This window comes from Schistocerca gregaria, chromosome 2 (assembly GCF_023897955.1).
Source record: "Schistocerca gregaria isolate iqSchGreg1 chromosome 2, iqSchGreg1.2, whole genome shotgun sequence".
In the NCBI taxonomy this organism is placed as follows: domain Eukaryota; kingdom Metazoa; phylum Arthropoda; class Insecta; order Orthoptera; family Acrididae; genus Schistocerca; species Schistocerca gregaria.
The window spans coordinates 126,745,255-126,770,723 of NC_064921.1; the positions used below are offsets into that span (position 1 = coordinate 126,745,255).

The window sequence follows — 25,469 nt, forward strand, 5'->3', positions numbered from 1 at the left end:
GGGAAAACTGTTCTCAAATTCCTCCGTACCACTGAGAATTAAACGCCATCGAGTTAGTGTGGGCCAGAATCAAAGGCTGTGTTGCAGCGGAAAACAAAACATACAAAATGCCGGAAGTACTGCTAGAAGAAGCTGTAAGAACAGTGACTGCAGAGGATTGGAACAAGTGCGTCCTCCATGTCGTAGAGAAACTGTAAACTCAAACGTGGAGAGTAGACTGCATTATAGAGGAGAGAGAGGAGCGGTTTGTTATAAACCTCAATGGAAACAGTTCAAGTTCGACAGAGTGAACCTTGTTTCGTCCTTTATCATTAATATTAGTGGTATTGTTATTAAAATTAACAATTAATTGTGTTTGAATGGAGCGTTTTGTTGGCAACCTGAATGAAAATAAATCTGCTTCGACAGAATGAACTCAGTTTAACATTATTTTAACATTATTGTTAAATTTATTTCGTACATTGTTGCCCAGGTTTCTCACGGTCCGCTGCGACAGCTCGGCAGCCAGCCGAACTTCGCCAGCTGCAAAGCGTGCGCCAAGGATATTCCACACCCCAACGTATCACATGAACAGCGAATGCTTTCTCTGGAAACGAGCGTAGTCGCTCACGTGACACTGTTAATGTTTCGTCCCAGCTCTCGCCGAACAGACTGTAGAGCGGCATGCCACAGAGAGTACTCAAACCTCCAGCCGCAGTTGCCCCGCGTTCCATCGCTTGGAGACAGCCGGCCGGCAGGAGTAAAATACAGGGAGCGAAAGGCTATTTACAATTTGTACAGAAACCAGATGGCACTTATAAGAGTCGAGGGGCATCAAAGGGAAGCAGTGGTTGGGAAGGGAGTGAGACAGGGTTGTAGCCTCCCGCCGTTTGTGGTTTATTTTCAAGAATGCATTATTAATCCATCTAAGCCAGTGTGCCATGTAGTAAACTTAACTGGCCAGCATCTAGCTATACTCACGTACAAATCATGCTACATAGCATCTCCAACTGGCTAGTGCCACATAGTTCCGGCAGAAATGGTACACACGATTACGGAATATGCAACTAAGTAACAGCAGCAGTGGATTTGATTAGTGCAGTGATAAGAGACTGCACTTGGGATGACCTAACCTTCCTCCTCCTAGCAGTGGACCGGCTCATCTTGCGGTAAGTGAACCAGAACGAGGTCGCATCGCGGCGTGCAATGTCCTCGTTGCTCTTCGTGGATATCAAAAAAGGGCAATGTTACAAGGCCGCGAGCCATCTTCGCACCGAGCGACCTTCAGAGACTGCTGACAAAAAACGGTAAGCGAATCCAAACGTGTTTTGCCGATAATTTGCTTGTTCGCAAGTGTTTAGCTCCAGCTTTTGAGTCTGCGATCGCTCACGCACGCTAGCTGCGATGGTGTCCATGTCGAAAATAGCTGGTTCCAAAAGCTGCAGGTGGAATGAAAGTTCGACACTACCACATGGTTGGTAAGGAGGGACGTGTTCCCATCTCTCGCCATATGAAGCTACGTAAAGCAGCTAAGAACGCTGTCGTATGTGACCGTTTTGGTCCAGGTGTTACGGAGTAGGGAAGCATAATGTTGCATGGGCTTACTGACCTTGAACAAGATACACTCACCGATCAAAGTTATTGTTACACAATACTCCTTCCGTATGTGCGTCGTTTCGCGATTGCCTTTGGCCTTGGCTTCATTTTTATGGATGACAATACGCGACCACATCGAAGAGCAACGGTGGAGGAGTTCTTGGCCGATGGAGGAATGGAAGCCCTACCTGTAACAACTCCTTACCAACCTTGTGGGGGAATGAAATGCCGTCCGTGGCGGTGACGCACCCTATTAAGAACCATGTCCGGCCTTTTGTAAAGAGCAGGGGAGCATCATAAATCGCAGTGACTTCAGTGTAATCACGGTCTCTGAATAAAGGACTTCGTCTCACTTCATGTTTCTTTTACTTATCTTCTGTACAAAATTTTTAGACAACATACTTGTGTGGAGATAACAGCGATTGGTTTGCTTATACTCTGTTATTGAAAATGACAGTCACAATCGCATTATTTATTTTGCCGCCAACCGGTTTCAACCCGCGATGGTGTCATCTTCAGGGCAATTTACACCATTTGGTGGCTCGCTTGACTCGTCACCCTGCCTGTGTACGGTTGGTGACTAGTTAGCAGGGTGACGACTCCAGCGAGCGACTAGATGGTGTAAATTGCCCTGAAGATGATCCCATCGCGGGTTGAAACCGGTTGGCGGCAAAATAAATAATGCGATTGTGACTGTCATTTTGAATAATTGATCTTTTGTACTATACTGCAGCAGTTCTTTCTATGCACGGTGCAAGTTCCATTGAGCTACTTGGCAGTAACACATCATGTGCAGATACCTTTCCTCCTTACTCTTGCACGCCAATGTAGTACCGCGAAAGTGGGGTGAGAGTGTGACAAATACGATAAGTGAGTTGGAGTAGTGATCGTTAAAATAATGGCGTTTATCGTTACAGTGAGATGATTTCACGAAATTTCAATCACCAACTTCCTCTTCTGAAAGCCAAAACATTTTTCTTGTCTCCAATATACACAGAGAGAAATGATCCTCGTAATAAAATAAGAGAAATCAAAGCTTGCAGGATAGATTTAGGTGTTCATTTTTCCGATGCACTGCTCGAGAATCGAACGGCAGAAAAATAGCCAGAAATTGATTCCATGAAACCTCTTCCAAACACCTAAGTGTGAACAGTTTTTTGTCGCTGAACAACAGTTATACAATAATTTTTAAATGAACACATCATCCATTTGACTGTATTGTTGTTTATTTAATTACGACTCAGTTTTCTCCCTTTATGCCATTTTCAAGTGAATTTTATATCACTAACGCATTGCGCATGACATATGACAGTCGGCCGCGGTGGTCTCGCGGTTCTAGGCGCTCAGTCCGCAACCGCGTGACTGCTACGGTCGCAGGTTCGAATCCTGCCTCGGGCATGGATGTGTGTGATGTCCTTAGGTTCATTAGGTTTAATTAGTTCTAAGTTTTAGGCGACTGATGACCACAGATGTTAAGTCGCATAGTGCTCAGAGACATTTGAACATATGACAGATATAAAATCTAACACTAAACTAAACTCCGTCCGAACAGGCCATGAAGGCCCAACGAAACCGACCGGCCGCCGTGTCATCCTCAACCCACAGGCGTCACGGAATGCGGATGCGGAGGAGCATGTGGTCAGCACACCTCTCTCCCGGCCGTATGTCAGTGTACGAGGCCGGAGCCGCTACTTCTTAATCAAGTAGCTCCTCAGTTTGTCTCACGAGGGCTGAGTGCACCCCGCTTGCCAACACCGCTCGGCAGACCGGATGGTCACCCACCAAAGAGCTAGCCCAGCCCAACAGCGCTTAACTTCGGTGATTTGACGGGAACCGGTGTTACCACTGCGCAAGGCCGTTGGCACATACAAAATCTACATCTTGTAAAAAGATCAGTAAGTAATAGTGGGAGCACATAAACCTGTTTTTATTAAATATGACACGCTCCTACTATTATTTACCGATCTTTTTACAAGATGATGATTTTAAATCTGGCATTTTGTGGGGAGCGAATATTTTTCTTAATTTATGGCCAATTTGAGCTCGATGTCCTGCAGTATGTGTTAATGCCATAAACTTCACTTGAAAATGGCATAAAGGCAGAAAACTGGGTCGCAATTAAATAAAGAACAATACAGTCAAATGGCGGCACGTTCATTTAAAATCCCACGTGTGAATTCCAGAAAATGAAGATGTACACTATCTGATAACAAACAGTATCTCCGTCCTCCGCCTTTATGTCGCCTGAATTCTGCTGTGGATACATTCAATGAGATGTGTGAATGTCTGTGGAGGAATGGTAGTCATTCTTCCTCAAAAGCCGAACCACAGATGGTACTGAGTTGGTCGCTGGAGTCTGGACCGAAGTCGACTTTTCTGGCTGACCCAAAAGGTGCTTCACTGAATTCAGGTCGGGACTTTGGAGTTCAAAATGGTTCAAATGGCTCTAAGCACTATGGGACTTAACATCTGAGGTCATCAGCCCCCTAGCACTTAGAACTACTTAACCTAACTAACCTAAGGACCTCACACACATCCATTCCCGAGGCAGGATTCGAACCTGCGACCGTAGCGGCAGCGTGGTTTCGGACTGAAGCGCCTAGAACCGATCGGCCACATCGGCCGGCCACTCTGGAGTTCAGGAACGTCATTGGTCGCAAATTATTGCCTCACAGAAGCTGATTTATGAGGGGACAGTGTCGTGCTTATACAGGGTGTTTCAAAAATGACCGGTATATTTGAAACGACAATAAAAACTAAACGAGCAGCGATAGAAATATACCGTTTGTTGCAATATGCTTGGGACAACAGTACATTTTCAGGCGGACAAACTTACGAAATTACAGTAGTTACAATTTTCAACAACAGATGGCGCTGCAAGTGATGTGAAAGATATAGAAGACAACTGAGTCTGTGGGTGCGCCATTCTGTACGTCGTCTATCTGCTGTAAGCGTGTGCTGTTCACAACGTGCAAGTGTGCTGTGGACAATATGGTTTATTCCTTAGAACAGAGGATTTTTCTGGTGTTGGAATTCCACCGCCTAGAACACAGTGTTGTTGCAACAAGACGAAGTTTTCAACGGAGGTTTAATGTAACCAAAGGACCGAAAAGCGATACAATAAAGGATCTGTTTGAAAAATTTCAACGAACTGGGAACGTGACGGATGAACGTGCTGGAAAGGTAGGGCGACCGCGTACGGCAACCACAGAGGGCAACGCGCAGCTAGTGCAGCAGGTGATCCAACAGCGGCCTCGGGTTTCCGTTCGCCGTGTTGCAGCTGCAGTCCAAATGACGCCAACGTCCACGTATCGTCTCATGCGCCAGAGTTTACACCTCTATCCATACAAAATTCAAATGCGGCAACCCCTCAGCGCCGCTACCATTGCTGCACGAGAGACATTCGCTAACGATATAGTGCACAGGATTGATGACGGCGATATGCATGTGGGCAGCATTTGGTTTACTGACGAAGCTTATTTTTACCTGGACGGCTTCGTCAATAAACAGAATTGGCGCATATGGGGAACCGAAAAGCCCCATGTTGCAGTCCCATCGTCCCTGCATCCTCAAAAAGTACTGGTCTGGGCCGCCATTTCTTCCAAAGGAAGTTGTCAAAGGTTTCGGGTAATTTCATTCAGAGACTACGCCATATTATTGCTACGCATGGTGGATATGTGGAAAATATCGTACTATAGAGTTTCCCAGACCGCAGCGCCATCTGTTGTTGACAATTGTAACTACTGTAATTTCGAAAGTTTGTCTGCCTGAAAATGTGCTGTTGTCCCAAGCATATTGCAACAAGCGGTGTATTTCTATCGCTGCTCGTTTAGTTTGTATTGCCGTTTCAAATACACCGGTCATTTTTGAAACACCCTGTACAATCTATCCTGGACTCTGAACTGTTCCTTTAATATACACATACACAGTGCTGTGCAGTGTGTTCATATCCTTTCACATTAAAAGTTTCCTTAACCGCGGTGAAGAGACCACACACTAATCACGACAAAAAAGCCTCCTGCCGTAACACCATCTCTTCCGTAGTTCTCTGTTGCCACGGCACACTGTGGGAGGTATCATTCTCCAGGAATTCGTCAAACCCAAATCGTTCCATGACGATATTGTCATAGAGTGCCATATATTCCTGGATGGCGTGAATTCAACACCGTAGCCCCAGCGCTTCATTCAAAGACCTGATTGCAATCAATTCTTCGAATGAAACACCTGGGATACGTTTTTGAACTCACGACATATAGACACTGTATGACAATATCGTTTAATTTTGAGAGATGCATATGAGGCCTGAAGATGGCATAGTGGAATGCCGCAATCAGTAGTCAAAATAAAATAAAATAGCACACCAATTACAGGGCTGTTGGTGAATTTCACTGATAGTTAATGTCAGAAAATCGCTGAACAACCACCGAAGCTTTGTCAGTGGAATCTAGGTTTAGCCTGTCTGTATAATTTTACCTCGATGAAGGATTTAACGTTATGGTTTCCTGCCCCGTTGAGAAGGAAGGTATTGCGAGACGAAGCGCAAGCTCAAACTACGTAACTGTGGGGAAGTAGGCTGTCAGTGTCCTTTTCAATTAAAACATCTCAGTATTCGCATTGCTGGAGTAATGGAAAAACCAAGTATCCTGTGCTTGCCAGAGTGATGGCAGACGAAGACGTAAGCATCTGCCGTTCGGAACGGACCGGCGTCGTGTCAGCAGAGGGGATAACTTTCATGACGTGATAAGAAAAGCAGTTTGGTTGTTTAGTACGAACTGATACACGTTCCTGATATTTTTGCAGTTTGCTCACGGTACTGTGTCTCTTCGTAGAGGTAAAAATTCAAGATGAATTACGTCACAAAGCAAATTTTCAAATGCAAGTGTCGCACATTAAATAGATCTACGAAGCTTCTCTTTGCCACCAGTATCATCGTTTGTCGTAAGAGTTTTCGTTGTGCATTTGATTTGATCATATTTTTTATTATATTAGATTAGGTGTATTTGTCGTTCCAATAATGTGGAGACCTCCGCTGAAGCGCCAAAGAAACTGGTATACGCTTGCGTATTCGAAAACAATGATATGTATACAGACAGAATACGTCGCTGCGGACGGCAACGCTTGTATAAGACAACAACTGTCTGGCGCAGTTTTTAGGTGGGGTACTGCTGCTACAATGGCAGGTTATCAAGATATAAGTGTGTTTGAACATGATGTTACAGTCGGCGCACGAGCGATGGGACACAGCATCTTCGAGGTAGAGGTGAAGTGGTGATTTTCCCGTACGTTCATTTCACAAATGTACCGTGAATACCAGGAATCCGCTAAAACATCAAACCTCCGACGTCGCTGCAACCGGAAAAAGATCCTGCAAGAACGGGACCAACGACGACTGAAGAGAATCGTTGAACGTGACAGCAGTGCAACCCTTCCGCAAATTGCTGCAGATTTCAATGATGAGCCATCAACAAGTGTCAACGTGCGAACCATTCAACGAAAGATCATTTATATGCGCTTTCGGAGCCGAAGGCCCACTCCTGTACCCTTGATCACTGCAGGACACAAAGCTCTACGCCTCGCCTGTGTCAGTCAACTCCGACACCGGACCGTTGATGACTAGAAACATGTTGCCTGGACGAGTCTCCTTTCAAATTGTATCGAGCGGATGGATGTGTACGCCTACGGAGACAACCGCATGAATTCATGGACCCTGAATGTCAGCAGGGGACTGTTGAAGTTGGTGGAGGCTCCGTAATGGTGTGGGACGTGTGCAATTGGAGTGATATGAGACCCCTGATACGTCTACATACGCGTCTGACACGTGCCACGTACGTAAGCATCCTGTCTGGTCACCTGCATCCATCCATGTATATTGTTCATTCCCATCGACTTGGACAATTCCAGCAGGACATTGCGACACCCCACACGTCCAGAATTGCTGCAGAATGGCTCCGGGATTTTGTTTTTTGCAACACAAAGGATGAGGCCCCTCCACGCCCACACCAACGTGGTAACCAAACCAAAAGTTCTACTGTCACCTCCGTATAACATGTTAGTTTTTGAATGAGGAGTCACAGGATGCGGGCTGTGATGTTGTCCATGCGTCTGGGTAAGATTACTCATTAACGTGGTCCATCAGGAGATAGAAAGTGGACGAAAGCGATCGAAGGGTAGCGGTTCAAAGCGCAGAGGAAAAAAAAGTGCCAAAGCAAGAGCCAAGGGGAAAAAAAAACCTCTGCGACAGTAGGACGGGTAGTAAGGGCAGTAGCGGCTTGCTATCTGCGACAGCAAGCAAGGTGAGGTTATGTTAGTGCCAGGTATCGTGCATCGTTACCTTTGTCGTTGCTGGAGCTCGTTGCGGGGCTCTCTGCAGTTGCTGCGTCCCTGCAACAGTTCAAGGTCATTGTACATTAGTGGGCGTTCGGACAGAGGTCGGCTCACAGACAGTATAGGGTGTGTGTGTGTGTTGGTTTGCGTGCTGTGTACAGTACGGTTTCCATGCGGTTGCCTGTTTTTCAGCGGGTCGAGCATCTGGGGTTACCAGTAGTAGCTGTGTTGCAGGGGCTCGCCAGTACTGTCGTGTTAGCGTGCTACGGAACATTGTTTAGTTCCTAGCCAATAGTGGCTCCGGGAACACTCCTCTGAGTTTAAATACTTCGGCTGGCCACCAAACTTCCCAGACATGAACATTATTGATTATATCTGAGATGCCTTGCAACGCGCTGTTCAGAGGAGATCTCCACCCCGACGTACTCTTAAGGATTTATGGACAGTTCTTCAGGATTCATGGTGTCAGTTCCCTCCAGCACTACTCAGACATTAGTCGAGTTCATGCTACGTCGTTTTGCGGTACTTCTGCGTGCTCCCGAGTGGCCTATGGGGTATTAGACAGGTGTACTAATTTCTTTGGCTCTTCAGTGTATTTGATTCCATAGAATTCAGGTTTACCAGTTGCGAAGTAAGAATAGGCAGAAACAGTTTCCAAAATTGCTGTGAAAGTGCCATTTGGAGATGTAACGAGCTGTTGCTTGCACGTTAGGTGCTACAAGAAGATTTAACAAGCTTCTGCTGTAGAATTATTACCGCAGTGTAGGATCACGCTAATCTGACAACTGAGACACCTATCGATTCGTGCACGATCTAGCTGCCTTGCTACGACATCGCGAATGTTAGCAAATCAGCAACCGCGATGCCGGTCTGGCCCGAAATTCATGTGTTGCAGACAGGGCCTCGAGCCCAGACGACGCAGGTTGCAGAACGCAGACTGCAGAGTGAGGTCTGGAACGCGCAGTCAGCGCCGTGGCGGGCAGCGGTTAGCGGGCAGGACACAGATTAGCAGCTAGGAAGCGGCAGTCCGATAAGGCGCGCCGGAAGCCCGCGTGCTCTGCCTCCAGAGCCCTCTCTAAGCTCTGCGCACTCTCTGCAGATGGCGTACTCATCCAGCACAATTTTTGCTGCTTCGTCCTTCAGGGTTTTTGCTTCCAAGGTAGTAAAACTGCTTAATTTCATCTGCTTCGTGACCACCAGTTCTCATTTTAATCTTCTCGCTATTCTCATTCCTGCTAATTCTGATTACCTTTGTCTTTTTCCGGCTTAATCTCAATCCATATTCTGTACTCACTTGAAATGTTCTTTTCAGTCAACATATCCTGTAATTCTTCTTCACTTTCACTGAGCGTAAAAAAAAAACAAAAAAAAAAAAACAACCAAGTTGCTGACAAGAACAGTATACATAAAAAAGGAAAAGAAAATTGAGGATGTGTTAGATGACGATCAGTTTGGGTTTATAAAAGGAAAAGGCACCAGAGAGGCAATTCTGACGTTGCGGTTGATAACGAAAACAAGTCTAAAGAAAAACCAAGACAAGTTCATAGGATCTGTCGACCTGAAAATAGCGTTCGACAACGTAAAATGGTGCAAGATGTTCGAAATTCTGAGAAAAATAGGGGTAAGCTATAGGGGTAAGATATAGGGGGAACGGGTAATATAAATGGCCTGAGCTCTATGGGACGTAACTGCTGAGGTCATCAATCCCCTAGAACGTACAACTACTTAAACCTAACTAACCTAAGGACATCACACACATCCGTGCCGGAGGCAGGATTCGAACCTGCGACTGTAGGGTCCCGCGGTTCCAGACGGAAGCGCCTAGAACCGTTCGGTCACACCGGCCGGCTAGCAATGTCATCAGCGAATCTTATCACTGATATCCTTTCACGTTCAATTTTAACCCCACGCTTGAAATTTTCTTTCATATCCACCATTACTTCTTGACGTGTAGAGTGAACACTACGGCAGAAAGTTTTCTACCGAGTCTTACACCCTTGTTAATACGAACACTTCGTTGTTGGTCGTCCACTCATTGTTTCCTCTTGTTTCTTGTAAATATTAACCGTCTTTCCCAACAGCTTACTCTTATTTTTCTCAGAATTTCATTGCGCTGTTATATTTTGTCGAACGCATTTTGTAACTCGACGAATTCTATCAGCTTATCTTGATTTTTCTTCAGTCTAGCGCAAAGTCAGAATTGCCTCTCTCGTGCCTTTACCCTTTCTAAATCCACCCTGAGCGTCAGGCCGGCCGCGGTGGTCTCGCGGTTCTAGGCGCGCAGTCCGGAACCGTGCGACTGCTACGGTCGCAGGTTCGAATCCTGCCTCGGGCATGGATGTGTGTGATGTCCTTAGATTAGTTAGGTTTAAGTAGTTCTAAGTTCTAGGGGACTGATGACCACAGCAGTTGAGTCCCATAGTGCTCAGAGCCATTTTTGAACCTGATCGTCAGCTAAGAAATTCATAGTTTTTTGCTTTGTTTGTAGTATTATTCTTGTCAGCAGCTTGGACAATCGCGACCTTAAGCTAATTGCGCGATAGCTTTTGCACCTGTCTGTCCTAGGTATCTTCAGAATTACTTGTCTTGTAAATAAAACTGCCTTTTCTTGATGCTAGTTAGTTTATTTATCCCATACACGTTTCGCCTTCTCCTGTCCTAAGGCATCATCAGTCGGATCTATAACGATACAGGTTTGTTAGTTTTAGATTATTAAACAGTTCACTTCGCGATTTTTTTTGTAAAAAAAGTAATTACTCACGAATTGATGATTTGTGTTTCCTCACATCTCGTCTGGAGGTTGCACTACCACTTTTATCGCTGCCATATAATCACATCTTTGTGTTCTCGCCTTCCACACACTGTTCACATTGTTTTTCCTCTTTTATGTGGAAGGCGAGAACAGAAAGCTGTGTTTATATGGCAGTGATAAAAGTGGCAGTGCAACCTCCAGACCAGATGTGAGGAAACGCAAATCAGCAAATCGTAAGTAATTATCTTTTTTCCAAAAAAAAAAATATCGTGAAATGAACTGTTAATAATCTAAAACTAACGAACCTTTATCGTTACAGATTTCACTGAATATGCCTTAGAACAGGAGAAGGCGAAACGCTTATAGGATAAATAAAGTAACTAGCAACAGGAAAAGGCAGTTTTATTTACAAAAGAAGAATTTATATGCTTGCTGCGGAGGATGGCCACACAAACAAACTTGATCTTCAGAATTGTGTGGATGTTATCTTTCGGAAAGTCTGGCGGTATGTCGCCGGTGTGACAGATTCTACACAGCATTTGAATATGTAAGTAGCAGATTTTGGACCTAACATGATGATAAATCAGTACTAATACACCGAATAATAATTGATAATTGGCCCACCGGTAGGAGAGAATGGACACAGAAAAGGAAGTTGTGTGTGTCATGTCAGACTAACGAGATGGGCTCAGAGGCTGGAACACGGCCGGAACCCATAGGGAAGGTGTTTATGTCATGTCAAACTGACGGGATGGCTGCGGCCGAACCCCTTTGTCGGCTGGCACTTCAGACCACCAAAGACGTTTGGAGAGGCTGGGCCATCACAACAAGAAGCGAGAAGGAGCTATATGCGAGAGAGAGAAAGACGATTTCGCGCCACAGTGGAAAATTTGCGGAAGACTGTGACGGGATTGGCGCAGAGCACGTAGAGATTCGTGTTAAAAGTTTGGCGGCGACAGTAACCGCGGGAGAATTCTGTGTCGTGGTTGGGTACAAACGTTCACGGATACATGGAAGTCTGTGTCGTGATTGGCTTCCAACGCGTATGGATCCATGCGGCGAAGAACGGCCAGGTTTGCAAAAACTCTGAAGGAGGACTCTGGGGATTGCTATGGAGGAGAGCAGTCGCGGTGTCCGGCTGCCCTGCTTGGAGAGCGTGGAGAGAAATAGGCTGGAGAAGTTACCGGCAATGAATCCAGTGGTTACTCTCCAAGTCTGAATAGTGTAGAGCATACGACTCCACACACGTAGCATTATCTGTTCCTCTGAGAAGAGAAAGAGATTTGTGCTAACTTGTGGTGTTCAAATGCAATCTGAAGTGTACCTCGAAGGGAACGATCTATTGACACGTAATCAGCATGGCTTCAGAAAACATCGCTCTTGTGCAACGCAGCTAGCTCTTTATTCGCACGAAGTAATGGCCGCTATCGTCAGGGGATCTCAAGTTGATTCCGTATTTCTAGATTTCCGGAAAGCTTTTGACACCGTTCCTCACAAGCGACTTCTAATCAAGCTGCGGAGCTATGGGGTATCGTCTCAGTTGTGCGACTGGATTCGTGATTTCCTGTCAGGAAGGTCGCAGTTCGTAGTAATAGACGGCAAATCATCGAGTAAAACTGAAGTGATATCAGGTGTTCCCCAGGGAAGCGTCCTGGGACCTCTACTGTTCCTGATCTATATAAATGACCTGGGTGACAATCTGAGCAGTTCTCTTAAACTGTTCGCAGATGATGCTGTAATTTACCGTCTAGTAAGGTCATCCGAAGACCAGTATCAGCTGCAAAGCGATTTAGAAAAGATTGCTGTATGGTGTGTCAGGTGGTAGTTGACGCTAAATAATGAAAAGTGTGAGATGATCCACATGAGTTCCAAAAGAAATCCGTTGGAATTCGATTACTCGATAAATAGTACAATTCTCAAGGCTGTCAATTCAACTAAGTACCTGGGTGTTAAAATTACGAACAACTTCAGTTGGAAGGACCACATAGATAATATTGTCGGGAAGGCGAGCCAAAGGTTGCGTTTCATTGGCAGGACACTTAGAAGATGCAACAAGTCCACTATAGAGACAGCTTACACTACACTCGTTCGTCCTCTGTTAGAATATTGCTGCGCGGTGTGGGATCCTTACCAGGTGGGATTGACGGAGGACATCGAAAGGGTGCAAAAAAAAAAGGGCAGCTCGTTTTGTATTATCGCGTTATAGGGGAGAGAGTGTGGCAGATATGATACACGAGTTGGGATGGAAGTCATTACAGCATAGACGTTTTTCGTCGCGGCGAGACCTTTTTACGAAATTTCAGTGACCAACTTTCTCTTCCGAATGCGAAAATATTTTGTTGAGCCCAACCTACATAGGTAGGAATGATCATCAAAATAAAATAAGAGAAATCAGAGCTCGAACAGAAAGGTTTAGGTGTTCATTTTTCCCGCTCGCTGTTCGGGAGTGGAATAGTAGAGAGATAGTATGATTGTGGTTCGATGAACCCTCTGCCAAGCACTTAAATGTGAATTGCAGAGTAGTCATGTAGATGTAGATGTACCTTTGCTGCCGCGCACTTGATTCGACCAACTTCTCTTGGCATGTGTGCAAGTAGCTTGAGTATTGACTAGTGACGGACTCCGCAATTGAACACTTCCGTACAGGAGTTTAAGGGCGCAAACCACGTCCACGTTGGAGGTTAAAGCGAAGCTCGCTCACGGGCAAGACGGCACCACGACCGTCGTAATCTTCACGGAGAATCACGGTGATATTAGCAATCATCAGCCAAAGCAGGGCACTGTAATTCTAAATGAGTTCTTAATCCGCTAGCTCTATGACTGGCGCTCTCTGAGTATGTGTCCGTTCAGGCAGACCTTGAATAGACTCACTTGCGGCTTCAGTGTTGACTTAAGCAGCTAGGAAAGTGGATGCATTGTGCCAATGATAGGCTAGTTAGGTTAGCGAGTGTACTGGATTGTCATGTTAGGCTAGAAATATTGCTCATCCTGTTTTCTGAATAAATCTTAATTTGGCATCATATGCTAATAACCGCTTTATTGACTTCGTAGCCGGCAATCACCATATTTTTGTTTAATAATTAGAGTGCAATGGTTATTTCGATTCAAATGATACTGGGGGCATAACCGCGCTTTTAAACAGAGCCAACTTGAAGTCAGTTAGCAACTCATGGTTAACTAAGACTATCAATATATATTTTACAATATATCGATAATTGTACAATAAACCTCCCCCCCCCCCCCCCCCCCACCGTACGTTGCAAATAGTCGTTTGGCTGCAATTTCCCCCAATGATTTTAGAAATTGTGACGCAGTTATTTCTATCCCTTCTGCTTATTTGATATCAAGTCTTCCGGAGCTCTTTTAAATTCGAACTCTAATACTGGAGCTCTTATGTCTATTTCCGACTCCAGTTTCTTCTTCTATCAAGCCGTCAGACAAGTCTTCCCCCCCACAGAGGCCTTCAATGTACTCTTTCCACCTGTCTGCTCTTTCCTCTGCGTTTCAGAATGGAATCCCCACTACACTCGTAATGTTACCACCTTTGCTTTTAATTTCGCTCAAAGTTGTCTCGCTCTTTCTATATGCTGAATGCACCATAGAGAAGCTATACTGACACAGTGTGACCACTACACTGCTGGCGATCTCTACTCGGACCAGTTCTCTACACATCGTCTGAAACCATGAAATCGCGTTCCCGTGTGTGTCACGTTGCTTTCTGCTCTTACCGTGCCTAAAACGTCGATTCACCTCCTAACACAAGAGAAGAGAATCGGGCTGTTTGAGACGTTGTGCTGTGGAAGCATGCTACAAATGGATCGAGTGATAAGAAATGAGGAGGTCCTCCGCAGAATCAGCGATAAAAGGAAAACATGGAAAATAGTGACAAGACGAAGGGAGAGGAAGACAGGACATGTTTTAAGATATCAGGAAATGACTTCCATGCCCTTGAAAAGGAGACAGCCAATTTGCTTTTCTACAATTTTTCAATTTTTGCTTGCACTTCGTCTCTGACAATTCCGTCGTCGAGAGGATGTAAAATTCTAGTTTTCCTTCCTTCCTCAAGATTAAAACTGTCCTCAACATAGAAGTCTGTACGAACACCAAAATATTAGTGTCTTACTAGGCTTAGTTCTACTAGATGTAGGTGGTATGCTCTTGCACGACTCCGACCTACGAGGTATGTTGGAAAAGTAAAAGGAAGAAGATTAGCTTTTGAAGTAGCGGCGACATGAAGGTCATTAGAGACGGAGCACAAGCTCAGACTGCCTTCTCCGTTCTCTGTCATCGTCATCGCCAATACAAACGTGAAACAGACTACACGTACGTATCACAACTAACTCCCTACACTTGAAAGGTACCCCCCCCCCTCTCCCCACCCCAAAAGAATGCAATAGCCATCTTTCGCGAAGGAAAGACGGCATTGCGTGCGAGGGGAGAAAACTTTCCGATTAAGTGACTGAATAAACCGTTTGGGTACCCAAATCAACAATACCATTCAGTAATGAGATTTTCACTCTGCAGCGGAGTGTGCGCTGATATGGAACTTCCTGGCAGATTAAAACTGTGTGCAGGACCGAGACTCGAACTCGGGACCTTTGACTTTCGCGGGCAAGGTCCCGAGTTCGAGTCTCGGTCCTGCAGACAGTTTTAATGTGCCAGGAAGTTTAATACCATTCAATTTTACTTTTATCAGACCTCCTCCGCATATATTTCCAAATGTCTGCGACACACGAGAAACATTTTGTATGGCATGGTAAGGAGGCTGGGAGAGAAGTGTTTTGCGCATTAATGAAGACACACACCGGGAGCTTAAAGAGGGATCTAGGCGCTTCAGTCCGGAACCGCGCTGCTGCCATGATCGCAGGTTCGAATCCTGACGCGGGCATGGATGTGGGTGATGTCCTTAGGTTGGTCAGGTTTCAGTAGTTCTAAGTCTAGGGGACTGATGACCTCAGATGTTAAGTCCGATAGTGCTTAGAGCCATTTGAACCATTTTTTACTGCTTTTTCTTTCTCTGTAAGGGCTAGAGGACGCTGTCTTCGTGGAAAAATACAATTATACTTCCATTTGAGTCACCGTAATTTGTGGAAATAATGTGCACGAAGTCATGGCTTAAGCCGTATTAAAATTAAAGTAGGAAGCCAATTTACCAATAATTTCTAGGTCTCTTATGATATTTCATCAAGAGTTAAAGTAAATGAGATGATATTTCGAAACTAGCCTTGGGAACCACTGGTTTTTGTAGATAACCAATTTTGAAATCATATCAACAAACTAGAGAACAATACAAAGCAAGTGGTGCACACACACACACACACACACACACACACACACACACACACACACACACACACACTCACACACACGATTATCTCAGTTTCCGATTAAATAGAGGCTTGCACACAAATCACATATAAGATGGTAATCAATCATTCTTGTTGGAGCTTTCATACGTCACAAAGTATTTCCGTGAACGTTCTCCTTCATCATATGAGACAGTGGACTCATTACCTCTGACATAATTTCGATAAAAAAGGTGAAGGATGAGGCATTACTTTAAAGCAATTGGGCAGTACAAAATGAGTGCAGTATACCGACCGTGTACGCCCCGACGCGCCTTGTACCCAAATAAAGCAACGACTACAGTAACTGGTCGATATTTCATAGCGGAAGGAAAACATCATAAACTAGTCGACCGACCTCGTTTGCTTCTCGCGCCTATGTAGATTTTGCTTCGCTGTGTAAGAGCAACTGATTGCTTGGTAGCAGTCGCACAGCCAAGGAGCAGTACATGGTTGTTCTGAACTTATTAGCAAACACGTGCTAGCAAGTATACCTCTCCTTGTAATTGCGTATCAGCTTCTAAGCGGACATCACGTACATATAAATGCATTGCGTGACACATTCTATATCGCGGGAGGTACAGTTTGCGACTGGTATAATTACGTGAAAACAACGCAGAGACATGAGTCATTATGTATGAAATATCACAACTACTTACATCCAACTAACAGAACAGCCAAGTAAGAAAACCCGGAATCGCAAAAACCTTAACGCCATCAGATTTCAATTTTATCAATAAAAATCAAGGCACGTGTGAAATTAGCTGAGAGCTCTATTCAATCAGTCGTATGCTCTCGCATTTTAACTCGTGTAGTTAAACAATGTTCTGCAGATGACTCACTTGTCGCCCTAAAGCAAACCAGTTCTCTACCAGGTTCCCACGACGCAAACCTGACAACGTATGTGCCAGTGCAGATAAGAGATGCTGTAACGTCTCATTAACAACGTACTCAAATTTTTTTCTTATTTTCTGCTACAGTCCGAATCGTCTTCACCGTTTACCATTTCGGCCGCCTCAGGCAGCATATTCAGATCAAAAAATAAAAATAAAAATGAAATAAAAATTTCTATGCGTCACATGTAAAACAGATTTACTATTATAAATTAATCAAATAATAAAATTCTCATGCCCAGTTGCTGCACAGGAAAATCATGCGTTGTCTCTAACGTAAAAGGATTCTGTTACAGTTTCTATAACGGAATCGAAGAATAAAAGTAAAAATGCATGCACTATCGACATCTGGTACTGGTTACAAAAGGATTAAAGGTGCATTACGTGTGTTAAACTGTTTCATAGAAGTGAGGAGCATAAATATTCTATCCAGAATTTCATTACTTTATTATTACACACGTGATTCTCACTTCTTTTCACAATACAGGGACGCTTCCTCTTCGACTGTTGTCAGCAGCAGGAGGGGTGCTCCGGGGCAGATGGTATGGATTGCGTAATTGGATAGCTTCACAGCCGGCCGTCGTGGCTGAGCGGTTCTAGGCGCTTCAGTCCGGAACCGCGCGACTGCTACGGTCGCAGGTTCGAATCCTGCATCGGGCATGGACGTTTGTGATGTCTTTAGGTTAGTTTCGTTTAAGTAGTTCTAGGTTCTAGGGGACTGATGACCTCAGATATTAAGTCCCATAGTGCTCAGAGTCATTTGATAGCTTCACACAGCAAGAGGTCGTTGTAAATACTGAAATACATGTCTGTGATGAATTTATTTCGTCCAGTCAGTAATTTATCCGTTTCCTAGGGGTTTTGTCTGTGTAAATTTCCAGCTCCTCCAATAACTACAAATAACTTCTCTGTTTGCCAGTATACAAAATTTAGTTTTTTTTATCGGTGTTTGCAACGTTATATTTTTCATTATTCAAGGAGAAAACCCACTGATGTATTGTTACTAGCGCATATTCATTAGTCTGAAAAGCTTAAGGGGAGGCGGTGGCAGTCTTCCACTGAGATCTTTGTAAATCCATATCATTTTTTGTTCAATTTCACTGAAATTTTTCACATTTAGGTATAGGGATCCAATATGTTTCAAATATTTTTTACAGAATTTCTAATAAAATTTTAATGCTGTGAGAGAATTCTGAATATTTTGTTACATTGTTATTTTAAGGTAGACGTTCTCATTATTTCTAGGCAAATTAGGCAAATTTTTTCTATGGTAAAGTAATCTACTATAACAAATGTAACATTTTGGCAAATTATTTCTGTTATTTTCTGCGATGTTTGGGACATTATCAACGTATATTATCAACCATAAAACTTTTTATAATGTCTAGATTAAAATTTTGTCTCACTTAAGTATTGCTTCCGTGTAAAAGGATAATTGTGCCAAATTTCATCGAAATCCTTCCAAAAGTTTCCGATATGTGTGTTCCTGAAAGGAGAAAACCTTAAATTGCAGAAAAAATCGTTTTAATGTTTGGATGAGATGTTTTAAATTTTTTTTAATCATACGTTAGCTAAAACTGCCCATATCCATATTACAGTAATTCCTCATCATCGTCTGTAGTTCTTTTAGCTCCTCTACTCCTCTGCCTAGCAATTTCTTCTATATCCTGTGTTGAAGCCTCTGCCTTCACGATTAGTTGCTCATCAATGATCGCAGTGTCTGTTCAGTGAAGATTCCAGGGCAAACTTTCTGAGGATGTAAAGTTTTGCCACATTCCCGTCATTAAATACTGCTGCAACTTCCAGAGCAGAAATCTTCACTACCAGATTGGGAACAAACACAGTCTTTGGACATCTCAGCCAAATAAGAGCTCTGAAACTTTCGCTCGGGTTATGCGTTTTGCCTTGCAAACATTTTTCTAGCTATTCTGGTGACACCAATGCTCGAAAAGTTGGTTTAATGTCAATTGCAACGTCATAAGGAAGGTTATTTTTATGGCTGTGAGCTTTCCCACTTTCCTTGCTTTACGGAAACTTAGGCGGAACATAGGCGATGTTGAAGTGTAGTGTCTGGCGACAAGTAATTAAACCAAATGGCTCATATTACCTCCCTCATACTGTCCAAACCTGTGAGGTTATTTCTAATCGTAGCATCACAATACTCTTGTAGGCAGTCACTTCTGTTCTCTGTTAGTCTGTTTTTACGTCCAATTTGATTCCCATCCTCTAGTAGCTTGCCCTTATTGTCTGCAACAAGTATTCTCCGTTGTCCACCCATTCTCTTCTGAATATGGCCTAAGCACTCTACTTTATCAATAGTGCAGTCGTTTCCATAGAGCCGACTTTTAATTACATTCTTGAAAGCACTAGAGTCGCCATCTCCTAAATACTGTGTATATCTTACCCCATACTTTCGCAAAGACGTATGGAAATTGCGTTTCTTACCTGCAACTTCCAGCCCACCACTGGAGCCTACATAATTCCAGCTAAAACCAGCTTTTGAGCATCTTACCATTATGCTTCTTTACTTGCATTATTATATTTCTTGTGCAAGGAACAAACAGAACAATATTTAAAAATCACACATAACTCTATTACTTTTGCAGTGTCAACACTAATTTGTGAAACTCGATGCAGTGAAGTATGCCTCCTTTTCATCCAGGAACTGTCACAGGAAACTGCTATATCTTTGATATCAGCTACATCACAGTTTTCTTGAATTGCCCGTGGACTACCATTTTCATGCATTCTTCACTTACTTCTACAGCTACATTGAAGAGAGTAATATTCATTCCAGTAAATTTTAGGGGCGGATCAGGATGTTCATAATACCTCATAAAAGATTTCCACCATCTCTTCCACTCCCTATACATCTTAGTCCATGAGAATGATACTGGCTTCATACATTCTACAATCAGCTCGGAGACCATGGCTGCGGTTACCCTTGACGCTGCATCACAGACAGGAGCGCCTGCGATGGTGTACTCAACGACGAACGTGGGTGCACGAATGGCAAAACGTCATTTTTTCGGATGAATCCAGGTTCTGTTCACAGCATCATGATTGTACTATCCGTGTTTGGCGATATCGCTGTGAACGCACATTGGAAGCGTGTATTCGTCATCGCCATACTGGCGTATCACCCGGCGTGATAGCATAGGGTGCCATTTGTTACACGTCTCGGTCACCTCTTGGTCGCATTGACGGCACTTTGAACAGTGGACGTTACATTTCAGATGTGTTACTACCCGTGGCTCTACCCTTTATTCGATCCCTGCGAAACCCTACATTTGAGCAGGATAATGCACGACTGCATGTTGCAGGTCCTGTACGGGCCTTTCTGGATACAGAAAATGTTTGACTGCTGCCCTGGCGAGCACATTCTCCAGATCTCTCACCAACTGAAAACGTCTGGTCAATGGTGGCCGAGCAACTGGCTCGTCACAATACGCCTGTCACTACTCTTGATGGACTGTGGTATCGTGTTAAAGTTGCATGGGCAGATGTACCTGTACACGGCACCCAAGCTCTGTTTGACCCAATGCCCAGGCGTATCAAGGCCGTTATTACGGCCAGAGGTGGTTGTTCTGGGTACCGATTTCTCAGGATCTATGCACCCAAATTGCCTGAAAATGTAATCACATGTCAGTTCTAGTATAATATATTTGTCCAATGAATACCCGTTTATGATCTGCATTTCTTCTTGGTGTAGCAATTTTAGTGGACATTAGTGTACTATGGTGTGGGGAGGCATAATGTCGGATGTGGGTACTGACCTCAAGATATATCAATACTCAGTGGCCAACGTTACTATGACACTCGCCATAAGTATCTGTTCGGGGGCGCATTAGTCCTGGCAGAAGTAAAGCTGTGAGGACGGGGCGTGAGTCGTGCTCGGGTAGCTCAGTTGGTAGAGCACTTGGCCGCGAAAGGCAAACGTCTCGAGTCTCTGTCCGGCACACAGTTTTAATCTGCCAGGAAGTTTCATATCAGCGCACACTCCGCTGCAGAGTGAAAATCTCATTCTGGATACATCCCCCAGGCTGTGGCTAAGCCATGTCTCCGCAGTATCCTTTCTTTTAGGGGTGCTAGTTCTGCAAGGTTCGCAGGAGAGCTTCTGTAAAGTTTGGAAGGTAGGAGACGAGGTACTGGCAGAAGTAAAGCTGTGAGGATGGGATGTGAGTCGTGCTCGGGTAGCTCGGTTGGTCGCCGCCACGGTGGCTCAGCGTGTAAATAGGCTGTTTAGGTTTTCTTATTGGTAACGCCGCTTAGCGCTCGGTATGAAAAATCACTGGCTGTGCTGTGCGCAGTCTGTGTTTAGTTTGCATTGTTGTCTGCCATTGTAGTGTCGGGCAGCGGCAGCTGGATGCTAACAGCGCGTAGCGTTGCGCAGTTGGAGGTGAGCCGCCAGCAGTGGTGGACGTGGGGAGAGAGATGGCGGAGTTTTGAAATTTGTAAGACTGGATGTCATGAACTATCATATATTTTTTGACTATTAAGGTAAATACACTGTTTGTTCTCTATTAAAATCTTTCATTTGCTAACTATACCTATCAGTAGTTAGTGCCTTCCGTAGTTAGAATCTTTTATTTAGCTGGCAGTAGTGGTGCTCGCTGTATTGCAGTAGTTCGAGTAACGAAGATTTTTTCTGAGGTAAGTGATTTGTGAAAGGTATAGATTAATGCTAGTCAGGGCCATTCTTTCGTAGGGCTTTTTGGAAGTCAGATTGCGTTGCGCTAAAGATATTGTGTGTCAGTGTAAGCACAGTCTAGTAAAAATTTTTCTAAGGGGACGTTTCAAGCGTGTTCGGTCAGAGAGCTGGTTGGCATCTGTAATAAAATACTGAGTGAAAGGATCAACAATGAACTTGAACGGACGTTACGTGACGTCCGCAGCGACCAAACACAACGATCAACAACGAACAAAATGAAAAAGAAAAAAAAGAAAAAGAAAAAGAAAAAAGTTGGTCGAGCACTTGCCCGCAAAAGGCAAAGGTCCCGAGTTCGAGTCTCAGTCCGGCACACGTTTTTTAATCTGCCAGGAAGTTTCATACTGCACCAACTACCATCCAGCAACTGTGAACCGCGCTGGTGGACGTTTGGAAAGCCCTATCAGAAGAATTCCGTACCAATATTGTGGCCAGCATGGAAGCATTTTCGTCTATGGTAATCACACACCCTTTTAAAAATCATCTCCTGCCTTTTGTAATGTCCAGGGAAGTACCATAAATTTCTATGAATTTAGTTTGATTATTGTGTTTGAATAGAAGTGTCATTTATGTTTCTCTTTGCATGCTTCTTTCAGTTTCCTTTTGCACAATAGTGTGTCAGTTCTCTCTGCACTGATCCAAGTTTCACCGAGCTTTGTAACTTCACGCGGAAGTTAGCTTATCTGAAAGTAAATATGATTGAAACTATTGTTCCTATCTATGTCTTTAAAATTCGTACTACGAGTGGTATAAAAAAGTTAAAAGCGGAAGCAGTGTAATTCCCCATGCTCACTTTTCAATGTACCCTATGGAGGAAAAATTGGAAAAATTTTCTTGCTCAATTTTGCTTGTCAACCTGAAAAATATAGCTTTAGAAGGCTGTGATTTTGTTCCATTCAACTGCGTGAAGTTGGGTGTATTGTGTCATTGTTTGTGCAACATTGAATATATTGATCGTTTTTTACAATATTTACAGTATATAGCGAAAAACCGGTGCTGAGGTTAGGGTTGGGCCTGCAGATGCAAAAATTAGCTTTGATGCTCGGCCACCACTGACCAGACGTTTCCTGCTACTCGCCAGAGCAGCAGTCATACATTTTCTGTATCCAGAAAGGCCCGTACAGGACCTGCAACATGCAGTTGTGCATTATCCTGCTCAAATGTAGCGTTTCGCAGGGATCGAATGAATGGTAGGGCCACGGGTCGTAACACATCTGAAATGTAACGTCCACTGTTCAAAGCGCCGTCAATGTGACCAAGAGGTGACCGAGACGTGTAACAAATGGCACCCTATGCTATCACGCCGGGTGATACGCCAGTATGGCGATGACGAATACACGCGTCCAATGTGCATTCACCCCGATATCGCCAAACACGGATAGTAAAATCATGATGCTGTGAACAGAACCTGGATTCATCCGAAAAAATGAGGTTTTGCCATTCGTGCACCCACGTTCGTCGTTGAGTACACCATCGCAGGCGCTCCTGTCTGTGATGCAGCGTCAAGGGTAACCGCAGGCAAGATCTCCGAGCAGATAGTCCATGCTGCTGCAAACGTCGTCGAACTGTTAGAGCAGATGGTTGTTGTCTTGCAAACGTCCCCATCTGTTGACTCAGGGACCGAAACTTGGCTGTACGATCCGTTACAGCCATGAGGGTAAGATGCTGATACGAGGCCGTTGGGATCCAGCACGGCGTTCCGTATTACCCTCCTGAACCCACCAATTCCATATTCTGCTAACAGTCAGTGGATCTCGACCAAGACGAGCAGCAATGTCGCGATACGATAGTAATTTTAATGACCAGTATTGTACCTGGAACACCAAAACTATTGCGTTTGACAGTGTTCCTGGATGAATTACTACTCTCATACGGCGTGAAGTAGGAACACGTAGTGCACCTAGGAACACTGTCGAACGCGATAGTTTTGGTGGTCCAGGTACTACCGTGTGGGGAGGCAAAATGTCGCATGTGCGTACTGACCCTCAATCTCTGAACACCCTACACTCGCATGCCAACGTTATTGTGTCATTGTAATCCTTCTCCATTTGCGTCTTTTCAGGGCTTTATTCGGCCCTGACTTTCTTTTTACAGGTATGCGCGACCGCACCCAACTTCGCAGACGGAGCAGCTCTTGGAACAAAATTACGAGGATGAGTCAAATGAAAATCTTAAATTTGTAATAACAAATCGAAATTTCGCGCCGTTATCCTATAAGTTGGTAAGGGTGCTACAAACAGCGGCCAGAATGGTCTTGAGTTGGCAGCGTAGTGCAGATGCACACATACAGCCGCAGTATCAGTATAGAGATGGCCGCCCCACTTGCGACTTGCACCAGGGAAGAACAGCGTTCTGTTATTCGGGTTTTGCGTAGTGAAGGTGTGAAATCTATTTAAATTCATAGACGAATGAAGGTTCAGTACGGTCATGCATGTTTGTCATAGCAGCACGTCTACGAATGGAGTAGGAAGTTCGCAAATGGTGTGACTCCAGTGGAAGATTCTCCTCGTCCAGGTCAGGCAAAACGAGTTGTGACTCCACAGAACATTGCAGTAGTTGAAGCCATATTGAAGGAAAACCTCCGAGTGACACTGAATGACAATTCAGCATGTTTACAGATTATGGTGGTGGTGGTGGTGGTGGTTAGTGTTTAACGTCCCGTCGACAACGAGGTCATTAGAGACGGAGCGCAATCTCGGGTTAGGGAAGGATTTGGAAGGAAATCGGCCGTGCCCTTTCAAAGGAACCATCCCGGCATTTGCCTGAAACGATTTAGGGAAATCACGGAAAACCTAAATCAGGATGGCCGGAGACGGGATTGAACCGTCGTCCTCCCGAATGCTTTACAGATTAGTCACGTGTCAGAACACCACACTGTGCATGATGTGCTCCAGTTTCACAAAGTGTCAGCAAGATGGGTGCCACGCATCTGACTCCTGAAATGAGAGAACGACGTGTTGATGCTTGTGAAGAACTTCTTCGGCGCTTTGAACGAGATGGTGATGGCTTCCTTGCAGGAAAAGTTACTGTGGACGAAACCTGGATTCACTTCCACCAACCGGAAACGAAGAGTGCGAGCAAGGAATGACGCCATTCCTCATCACCAAAACCAAAGAAGTTTCGAACAGAACCATCAGCAGGGAAGGTTATGCTAACTCTCGTTTGGGACGAAAAAGGCGTCATTTTGGAGCATTACATTTCCGTAAATTTATGATAAATTTAATGTTTTCAATCTGAAACTCCTGCCGCTCGATGCAGTTCTCTCATTGGTCTTTCCCGCTTTTTTACCCTCAGCAGTTATTGCTAGTTGTATTACGTATATTATGTGCGGCAAAATATACTCGTGTTTTTCCAGTGAGGCCCAGGTCAGCTAAAAGGTTGGGCATACCTGAACCCCTATAACGAGACTTCAGACACGGGACTGCTGAAAAAACTGGCGCATTCCTTAGAGCTGCGATTGCCAGTGAGATGTCTACACTACATAAGTGAAACGTGAGTTTCCAGAATAACATCATATAACACGAAACAATACGAGGACAACTCTGTAACTCTACACGTTTTCTTAAACATATAGTCATAAAAGGAGCAGAAATTTTAGCGTGATAAATTCGCTCGTATTTCAGGATTTTACACACTTAGTGACTTCCATGAAACTTTTCGCGTAATTTCAAACCTTCTGTAAAATACGATACTGTAGTGCCTGTGTTGTTCAGTAGTACGATGCAGACTTCTTTCGAACATGCATGCATTCACTACTTATTTACTTTTTCTCCTTGCCGAGAACATGTGTTTTTCTGCCGCTATCGTCAGATAATACAGGGAATGTCGTTTTCTGAACAGACCAGGCACCTTGCAGTAAGTACACGTTTTGT

At 44.3% G+C, this 25,469-nt stretch overlaps 1 protein-coding gene across 17 annotated transcripts in view; it reads right to left on the minus strand.

The window, feature by feature from the left end:
* The window catches only part of LOC126336500 (prolyl 4-hydroxylase subunit alpha-1), a 697,270-nt gene that overhangs the window by 471,486 nt on the left and 200,315 nt on the right, over positions 1 to 25,469 (minus strand). For 13 of the 17 annotated variants that reach the window (XM_050000262.1, XM_050000257.1, XM_050000252.1 and 10 more), the window contains one exon: positions 7,907 to 7,956. The exons of the other annotated variants lie outside the window; for them this stretch is intronic. The gene's annotated coding sequence lies outside the window, so the exon portion shown is untranslated. The remainder of the gene's footprint in view (positions 1 to 7,906; positions 7,957 to 25,469) is intronic. 17 annotated transcript variants of the gene reach the window in all.